Here is a 10,719-nt window from a genome sequence, read left to right on the forward strand (position 1 = left end):
CAGAAGTAAAAGTTCGACATGGAATGGTTCAAACAGCATTCAGTTTAATTTGGCTATTCCTGGAGAGGCATTTTTCACTCATTTTACCCAGAATTCTATGTAAAACAAGTGGTGGCTCAGGACTGTTGAACAGGACTGTTACTGTTACTTTTTGTAGCAGCCAGATCTGTTTTACCAGATTTGATTAGATAATACAGTCCTGGAGCAAAGCAAGGCAATGCAAGATACTTTCATTACCTCCGCCAAGGAGATTATGTGATCGGTAGGGTTTGTTAGTTAGTTTGTTTGTTAGTTTGTTAGCAACATAACTCAAAAAGTTATGGACGGATTTTGATGACATTTTCAGGATATGTCAGAAATGGCATAAGAAAGAAATAATTAGATTTTGGGAGTGATCTGGATCACCGTCTGGATCCAGGAATTTTTTAAAGGATTCTTTACTATTGGGAGATAGGGCTAATGGCGGAGGTCTGCACTCTCTGAATGCTTTTCTAGTTTATAGAGCACCCTTCAACAGTACAGCATTTCAAAGTGCTCTACAGAACCAAAGACAAGGTGTTTATGAAATCAGATGCATCAAAATCATGGCACAGAGCAAAAATAAGACATTATAATTAGGGCTGTCAAGATTAATGACATTAATCTTAATTTACTATGATCCAAAGTTGGATGCATCAAACTTTTTCTTAATCGCGCCCAATCACATCCCTTTATTCCCTTTCAACAGACTTTGGTTAAACCATCTTCTTGCAGCCACAGTGATGTAAACAAGTCCACCACTGCTCCTTAATATCTAATTTCTGTTTAACAAAAACTCTCAGACAGCTTGGTGGACAAGTCAAAACTCAACTGCACCTTGTCTTTTTTACCTTTTAACCACTCCCTCATGCCCTTCTCAGTCCATAACGAGTTCCTTTTTCCATGGTTAAGTTCATGTTAAGATCTTTGTTCTACCTGTAAAGGCAGATCTGTATCCAAACAGGATGTCTATAAGCCATAGTTTCAATGGAAAAATCAAAAATGACACAAAAACATTTTTAAATGGGAAATAGCAGAATCCCTTCAACACAAAGGGTGTGATTATTCACGATTAACTACAGAAATTCTAAGATCAATTACGATTAAAAATTTTAATCTTTTAACAGCTCCGATTAAAATACAAGCACTTTCATAACAGGATAAAAAACAATATAATTTGTTGAAATTTCATGAAATAATTAAAATGTATTAAATCATTAAAATTCAGTACATAACAAAAGTATTTTGCATTGTCAATAAAAATATTAGATCAATTAAGAAATAAGTCTTTATTGAATTAATTGGGTGCTGGTAGCCTGGTGGTTATTTCCTCAGTTTCCAACTCTGTCCACTGTTCTACCTGAATAAAGACGCAGAAAAAAGCCCAAAGTAAATACAATTTAAATAACATTGGGCCGCCCTTTTGTTAGGATCATCCTTCAATCATGACCAGATTAACCCTTTTCTGACAGTAAGCGCGCTAAAAAGAAATCTGTGAATAAACTGAATATCATCCTGATGAATCGGAAATATTTGAGTGCATATTCCTCCTGAGTCCGACCGTGGTGTTTCACATCAGGCACTGTGCTTAGGCAGCTACTCTGGGTCCTCGTCTAGTGAGGGGGAGGAGACATACATGAGGAAAGGTGCTAGCATGAATGATTAGCATGAGCAGCCGCCATCGTGTGAGTGTGAGCTCTGCTTATTGTTGTGGTGCTGCATTAATGAGCCCAGCTTGTATCAGACTGTCGCTTCATGACACACAAGCATGAAATAATCACAGAGCCTGAGAATACAACACCACATCGTGCACCTGATTACAATCAGCACGTGTCTTTACTGGTGCAGAATAATTCAGGAGCTTCTCATTTGTATGGTAGTTTTTTAGTGTGAATATCTGAAGATTCTGAGAACATTTTAGCTGCTTGTGAAAGAGACTGAAATTAATACTAGTGTCTTAAAGGACGTGCAAGAGCAAGCAGACCATCAGAGAGAAAAAAATGTAATCTATTTGGCTATTTTATCTACAGTGCCTATTAAAACTTTTTCCCCCTTGGATTTTTTTTGCCCTTTTATTGATTTTATAGACCAATCATGCTCAATATAACTTGGCTTTTTTGACCAAAAAAACCCTCTTTAATGTCAAAGTGAAACAGATTTCTAGAAAGTGATGTAAATTAAACAAAAATATGTAAGGTAAAATAATTGCATAAATATTCATCCCCTTTAAACTTACTTACCTAACTTAACAGTGGTCCAGCCAATTGTTGCTAGTAGTTCCACAGTTAGTGAAATGAGGACCATCTTAGTGAATCTGTCTCAAGTGATCGTAGTATAAAGGCACCTGTGTCTGGAAGGTATAGTTACTGGTTAATGAGTATTTATGGCTACCATTATACCATGAAAACAAAAAAACACTGCAAGTGAAAAGGTCATTGAAAAGTATAGACATGATGAGACCAAAATGCTTTCTGGCCCTCAGACAAGACACTGTGTTTGGCAGACCCCCAACTCTGCACATCACCAAAAACACACCATCTCCACAGTGAAGGGTGGTGGTGGCAGCGCCATACTGCTGGGATGCTTCTCAGCAGCCGGCCCTGAAAAGCATTTTTTTGCAGTGTTTTTTACAGTGCTGCCTCTTGTGTCTAAGTTTCTCTGAAGGCTAATGGCTGAAAATAACCTATGCTTATTGCTGTTAACCCTCAAACAGCCATAAAGTGTACGTAAAATATGGCAAAGCATTTCAAAGTTAGTAGGCTGATGGCAGAAATGATCTCTGCTCATGGAAAACAATTCCACACAGCTTTACCCCTTGTCACCTTCCAAGTTATCCCACCTTTAAAACTGTCACTGTGACAGCCATATTTTACAGAGGGTTTTACACCTAGTAGGAAGTAGGTGTAAAATTGAAGTTACTTAAGCCTACGTTCAAACTACCTCAGCAGGTACAACAGCTTAAATGTTAGTAGAGCGTGAACTCTGTTTTAAGTTTGAATATACATTCAAATTAGGCTACGTTTGAACTTATGCATAGCTGTGCAGCCCAAAGCTGGAGATTATTTTTTTACCATTGATCTCCAGTTGTGTCTGTGTTGTGTCACTGCAGAAGGAGAAATGATGAAAGTAGGGTGAGGAAAAGTTTGTTTTACCCGCAGATAACTGCACACTCTCACTCAGAAATAGAAACATTAGGAGAGAGAGAGGAATGAGAGTACAACACCGTGGCCTGGTTTGTGGTTCCACAGGGATAGAGACACTTTCGTGTTTACCCTGCAAAACCAGATAGTCCTTTTTAACACACGCACACACCTCGCTCCCTCCTGCTAAGTGAGCCTGGTCTAGATTTGTGTGTCTTTGTTGTCGAGGCAGCAGAAACTTATTGCCCCAGATTTCAGTGAATCTCCTTCACACATACAGCAGGCAACTCTGAAAATCATCATTTCAGCTTTTTAAAATTTTTGTTGAATTTCTACTCTGTGTGTGTGTGTGTGTGTGTGTAGGTGTGTGTGTGTGTGTGTGGTTGTGTGTCTAAGTAACAGACAGTCTGACCTCTGCTCCTGTCCCATTGGGAAGCTTTCATTCCCATAGGCCTGGGGGGCTGTGGTCCTCTCTCTCTCTCTCTCTCTCTTTCTCTCACTCTGCCGGCTCTATTGGTAAAGCGGTCGCTCGGCCACCCATTCAGGGCTCAGTCACGGCCACTTAGAGCGCAGAAGACTCAGGGATTCAGACGAGCTGTGATCCAATGACATGCATTTATAATGAGGGGGCTGCGGGGACGTCTTTGTTGGACGGACACAGTGTCAGCTGAACATTGTATGTGTGCGTGTCTTTTTACACCTCTTACTTTCCTGACCTTTTTACAAACATTTACATGTTCTTGATCTTTTAGCTCTGATCTGCAGAGTCAAAATAACTTTGTAAGTCAGCATAAAAAAAAAAATCATCTTTATCCCAGGTTAGGGTTGCCATATACAAGATGTTTTTCACTTCATTCACTTCATTTTATTTTTAATTGCAACTTCTTGCAAACGTCTTTATGGGAATGTTGCATTTAGACAGTGTACAGGAGTTTTTTTCTATGGATTCATCTGACTCCTTTAAACCTATTTTATAAAATAGATTTTTTTAAGTTTTGGTACTTTTTAATGCTACCAATTGATACAGTAACAGACTGGATCATATGGTACTTTAGAAAGTTTCAGAAAGCATTTGATGAAAGTTACAAAAGTAGAATCAGAGCATTTTGGAGTGAGTTAAAGGACTTAGAAATCAACTTTCAAGTTCTTGCCTTGATGTGAGAAACTTTTTAAACCTTTTTTGAGAGAAGGGATCAGCAGGGATCTTCATCTTTTAAGATCTAAAAACCTTTTTCTGTTTTTACTACAACTAAAGTTTTGGGAACTGCTGTCAAAAACACATTTTTTTTTTTTTTTTAGATTATGTATTTAATGCTTTTTTTTTAAATAAACAAATACAGTCAACCCACACAAAAGGAAAAAGACCCCCACCACCGCCCTCGCACACCCTTTACAGAAGAGGGAAAAAAATAAATCAGCACATCTGAGATAAATGCAGGCAAATTATACTTAAGATCAGGTCAGGTCAGAGCAGATGTTTATCAAAAGAGGGACATTTAAAAGTTGAAACAAGGTCAAAATATGCAGTTAAATGGTTTATAACAAACATAATCTTTTCACCATTCAAAATTTCAGTAAAGGATCCCAGAGCTTCTCAAGCGCTCTTCCTCTCTCTTCACTGTAAAATCTCAGAACATGTAAAGTGTTTGCCATTCTTTCATGCATAAATCACATGTGGACACAAAGTCCAACTTCCACCCTCTCAAGATTAGTTTTAATGAGCCAGCAAACCTAAAAGAAGAGCATCAGGTCTCCAAGGGGACGGTGTAAGATAATTAATAGTAGATTTACATCTGTTACAGAGAGGAGAAATATCAGGGAAAACCTAAGCTGTTTTTCCATTGAGTGGAGTGTTTTCAACTGTATGAGATAATATCTGACACAATCATTTATACTCTTTAAATGTTAACCCCAGATCTTATTCTTAAGTCCTGTATTCAGTTCATCTGACCAAGCTTGTTTTTAGATTTATTTTCCTTTTATGCCTTTAATGATAGTGGAGGTTAGGGGCACAGGTGGCCTAGTGGTTTAAGGCACGCCCATGTATGTGGTTGGCCTGGGTTCGAATCTGGCCTGTGGCACTTTCCCACATGTCTCTCCCCAATTCTCTCATCCTTGTGTCTGGTTCTATCCACTTGGCAGATATGAACATTTCTGCTGATATTTACAACCGATATTTTGGCTGTATGAATCTGCCTGTATCAGCTGTAAATATCGTCCGTACAGACAGATAAGTTAGTGGAGTTTTAGGCTTCACCAGCAGACCTACGTCAGCTGAAGGTCTTTTTCTTTATCCATCATCTTTCCTTGCACTTGAAAGTATGTTTTACAGACTGAAATTTGTTAATATGTTCTTCCTCTTCACTCATAATTTCAAAAAAGTTTTTTTTCCCCAATATTGGATGCAAAGGACTTCTAGTATTGAAGTTTAAACACTTCTGTCATGTCAGCCCTGGCTGTTTAGATGTTTAAACTCAAGCCAAGCCTCTAAGGAAGCATGCATTCTGTAAATGAAACCGCTAAAGAGCCTTAAATCTACAGCCTTAATTTTTTTAGGACATTTAAAATTAATACAAGACATCAGTAGAATATGAGGCACATGTCATTCAGTAAATCATGGTTAATGTACTTTTGTTTTCTCTTGAGCTCTGCAGGATTATGTCTTTAGATATCTACTGTATTTTTATGTTTTAGCCTTTATTGATAAATAGGGCAGAAATGTTTCTAAATGAAAGCAGAGGAGGTGCAGAGGTGTTTTAATTTAGTTTAGCTTTTATCAGAGCTTGGACTGTCTGCGTTGTTTTCTCCATACATCAACTTCAAGGCAACTGTGGGGTTTATTCTTTAGTTTTCTACTTTTTATATGATATTCAGAGAGACAGGCAGTTGTCAAAGTGATGTTACAAATTGTCCAAACTCTTCCTCTGAACTCCCGCATTTCTAATTTAATTTTGGAAACAAAGTTTCTTGTTGAGACTTCTGCCTTGATTCTGGCTTTTCATTGAAGTAATCTCAACATGAAGACATTTCTTCTCACTTTAATCCAGGTAGTGTCTGTCTGTGATTGTGTGTGTAGTATTGTGTGTGTATTCAGGACAGCGCTGTACCCTCTGCCTGTATTAGTCAGTCAGTGGGACAGCGTGGGCAAAAGAAGAGGAGCCCTGGAGAGTCCTGCTGGCTGAAGAAGGCCCCTTATAATGACCAATGTCTGAAACACTGCAGCTATCCAGGGACCATCGTCTGCGCCTGCTGCTCAATCACAACCGCCTCCTCAAAACCCACATGCACCTGATTCTTACTGTCCATTAGTTTAGAGCTTCTGGTACATTAACAAAGCCCTATGAGAGACATTTTAACATGAAAAGCTGCTGGTTTTGGGGTCTGGTTTAAAAAATAAGAACAATGCTGATGCTGATGGTTTTTATTCTGGTTGTGATTGAAGTCTGGACAAATTAGGATTAGCTGTCTAATCTCTGCTGGTCAGATTCTTATCTTGTTCAGTCATGACGGTGCAAAACCAGACAGCAGCAGTGTGTCCACTGTTAGTGTGTATACGTCTGTGTCCCTTGGGCGTAATGGTGGGGTTCCCCGCTGGCTGTGTCCTGTCATCGCTCCAGACTTGAGAGGTCAGAGGTGGCCAAGTGTGGCCTCAAACACAGAGACATATATAGTCATGACGAGGGACTCCCTCCTCTATCTTGGCCTTCATTCCTCTTTGAAAAAACACGTCCCCCTTTTTGTCTGTGTCTAAATGTTCTGTGTCACACTGTGGCACGTCACTCTTACATTTCTCCATCATGAAACATGTCTGTAAATCTACCTTCTCTAGGCTGAAAAGAATGTTTTATTTATTTATGTTTCTGCACCCACTCATTTCCTCAATCATTTTGTCTCTACAGATTCAACGATCCAGCAGAAAAATACCCGATAGGCTTAACGACATCCATCGCACTGAAGAGGATTCAAACCGACCTGGATTTATGATTTTGTTGATTTTTTGGACGTACATTTAAAATCTTAATATCACAACATCAGTACTCTGGATCAGAGTGTTATCACAAATATGAAGCAGAACCCCAGAGTCTGGACTGAAATCAAAAAAGACAAAATATCACAATAAAACTATTTTTCAACATGCTGTGCCTTCTTTTCATTTTTAGAGAAAATGTGATATTTTTCAAGTACTGATAAATGAAAATGTAAAATGCTAAGAGAAAAATAAATGTTTTATATTATCAGATACCACATTTTCAGAGTAATAAATGCTTTTTTATTGTTTTTGTGAAGCTGCTGTATTTAATCGTGCTGCCTGCTTTGAAAAGAGTGGGAGTTAATACAAAAATATATTTTAAAAAGTTTTTTCTTAAGTAAAAGCTAGACTTTGTTTGGATGTCAAGTTTAAATGCTGAAAAAATATTTAGATATTCCCCAAATTACTATCATTTAATTTGTTACTTTGACTTTGTTGTTTTTTATTATTTGTGTGTTGAATTAAAGAAAAAATTTGACTGAGATTTTTTTGCTCTGGATTTTTTTTTTTTTTTTTTTTTTTTGTGAGTTTTTAGATAAAATGCGTCCTCACTTAAAGTTTAGACACAAGGCTCAAATTGAAATTCTAAGTAGACAACATTTTCATCTGTTTACTGTTTTAGAGGTTAACTTGAGTTACTTCTAAAATTAATGAATGTTTCATGGGGTTTCATTTAAAAATGGAAGTTATAAGTAAAATCATATTTAGAGTATGCAGAAATAGGTACTATTAAACATTTTTAATGTTTATTTTCCCCAAAATTTTATCCAACTATCTGATAATTAAAGTTTGTGGTAATTTGGCATTTAAAAAAGAAAAAAAGACATAGTTAGTGCATTAGTTAAAAGGCCTACCAGCAGCTTATTAATCCACTGCATAGGCCAGAGTCCTCCAAGAAGGTTAATTAATACTGTTTGCTGTGAGACTCAAGCAGGTATTAAACTATTAGACAATTTTTTTTAACTCTGCTAAATATTTATGTAAGATCTTTAAAATTTTGGAGATTTTTTTTTTAAAATCGTATTTTCTTCTCTCCTCCACCTGAACAAAACAAGGCCGAGGTGAAACTAGTCACAGGCCTTTTTCACTTACTGAATCTATTTCTTGGAATAGTATTGTATAGAAAAAACTGTTAGATATCCCTGTAATATAAAGGAGCAAAAACCTGACTAAACATCAGTGACCTTCAAAATAAAGCAACTGTAATTTAGTCGTAAAGGGCATACTTCTTTAATCCAGCTTAATGAGTTAAACTAGTTTTCTAATATGTACTGGTTTTGGCATTAAAATCATTATGAAATTGATAAAATCAGAAAAAAGCCAAAAGGAAGATTTTAACTGCTTTTATTTAGACAAAGAGAGAGAAACACCATCTGAATAAATGCAAATCGTTGTTGCCTCCACCTGGCATTTTGCCAAGTATCTATAGCAACCGCATCCTGTGACAGCCTCCATCCCTCTCTGTTTCTCCCACTAATTAGTGCTCCTTCAGTCTTCACTCCAGCTCTTTTCTTCTGCTGCTACTTTCCCCCCATTTTCCCAAAAATCTGTCCTTGTCTTAGATCTGACCCAGTTTAAAAAAACCAAAATATTTACCATAATTTAAAAAGAAAACAAATGGAGAAAAATCTGAAAATAAATGTATTTCTCTTTACAAAGTCTCTGTGAAATTGAATGTGTTTAAAAAAATATTTCTGTGCTTCTTAAGAACTCAGTATTGAATAAATTAAGTGCTGATTTTACTTCGCTCTGTTTCTGCTCCTTTGGGGGTTTTATGCCTCTGTGTTGCGTTCACGGTCAAGTTCAAATGCTCCAGCGAGGCCTCGGACAGAGACGCAGCTCCAGCTGACCCGGCTCACCCTCCTGCAGCTCACAGCACTGGGATGCACCGCCACCTACCGGCCATCTATGTAACTACTGTCACTGGGTTATTATCAACGTAGCTTTCAGCCGTTTATGAGGATGGGACTCCCTCTAGTGGCCACAATATGTCATTACACTCAATGTGTCTTAACCGGACAGCTTGTTTAGTATGGAGGCCCAGAATGGACAAAGGAAATAAATAACTACATAAACGGGTACACTATGATACATTTGGGAAATGTGTCCTTTAAAAAATATTGGTTCTATATTGGAATTTTTTATTTATTCCTAACTATAGGTTGATTATTTTTTGCTCAGTCTTATTCTATTTATACATTAATGTTAAGGCCTACATTCATGTTTGTTCATTTCTGTTTACTTCTACTCAAATATTTATTTTTGTATTGCCTCTTTTTTATTTGAGGAATAGGGAATTTCACTGTGAATTCTTGAATTCTTCAGAAAGTGTTTGTGGGGTCACAAAGTACCATTAATGAGTCGTTGCTCATCTATCATATTTCTTATTTTCAATTTGCTTCAGTTGATAGTAACATTGGGTAATGACTGTGTGTATGGTACAGTGTTTAGCTCTGTTGCCTCACAGCAAGAAGCTCAGACATGGCCTTCTGTGTGGAGATCGTATGTTCACCCTATTGTATGTAAGTGTAATCATGCCGTGGTCTCAGTGACTGACGATCAGTTCAGGATGTACCTGGCCTCTCACCAACTGACAGCTGGGATTGGCTACAGGCCCCGCAACCCTGAATGGGACAAGCCTCGAAGATGATGGACGGATGAGAGATACATTTTTACTATTTTCTTTTACTTAATTTACATACCACTTCAGATTCTAAATCATGATCAAATCTATGTTTTGTATCTTTTTTACAACTTTTTTCCTAATTGAGATTTAGTATTATTTATTATACGGCAAAGAATAATTGTATTCAATACTTTATTAATGGCATAAACTAAGCATTTACACAAGGGTCCCAGCTGCTTGGAGAAGAGTGAAGTGATATGCCACATTAGGACATTCACAGAGTTGTCTCAAAGTCACTCCTGTGTTGTCTTGGTTGTGCGTTTAGGGTCATTGTCATGTTGGATGGCGAGATCTGAGATCTTGAGCGCCTTGGAATAAGTTGATGTCTCTGTACTTTGCTGACCAGTCTCCCAGTCTGTGCTGCTGAAAAACACCCCCACAGCATGATGCTGCACCACCATGCTTCACTGTTGGGATGGTATTGGAGGAGAGGCTTTCATCTAGCCATGCAGCCTTAAAGTCGAGATTGGTGGAGAGCTGCAGTGATGGTTGTCTTTCAGAAACTTTGTCCCATCTCCACACAGGATCATTTATGTCCAACAAATTTGCAAAAACTTCCAAAATTCTGTGTTAACTATGTCCAATGAGGTACTAAGAGCAGATTAATTAGAGAAATTAAATTAAAACTACTGCTGCAACATAACAAATTTGAGAACGTGGAGGGAGTCGCAATACTGTCTGAATGCACTGCATGTCTACAACTTGAATGATACAAATAGGCATCTATTAGGAGGAGAAAAGTGACACAAACTTCAACATGTTATCAACATCCAGTTTTATTAGAGAATTTGATATTTCAAATGTTCCTACAGATACACCATCATCACTAGAGACAGGAAACAAGG

This window comes from Cheilinus undulatus, linkage group 13 (assembly GCF_018320785.1).
Source record: "Cheilinus undulatus linkage group 13, ASM1832078v1, whole genome shotgun sequence".
NCBI classification, from domain to species: domain Eukaryota; kingdom Metazoa; phylum Chordata; class Actinopteri; order Labriformes; family Labridae; genus Cheilinus; species Cheilinus undulatus.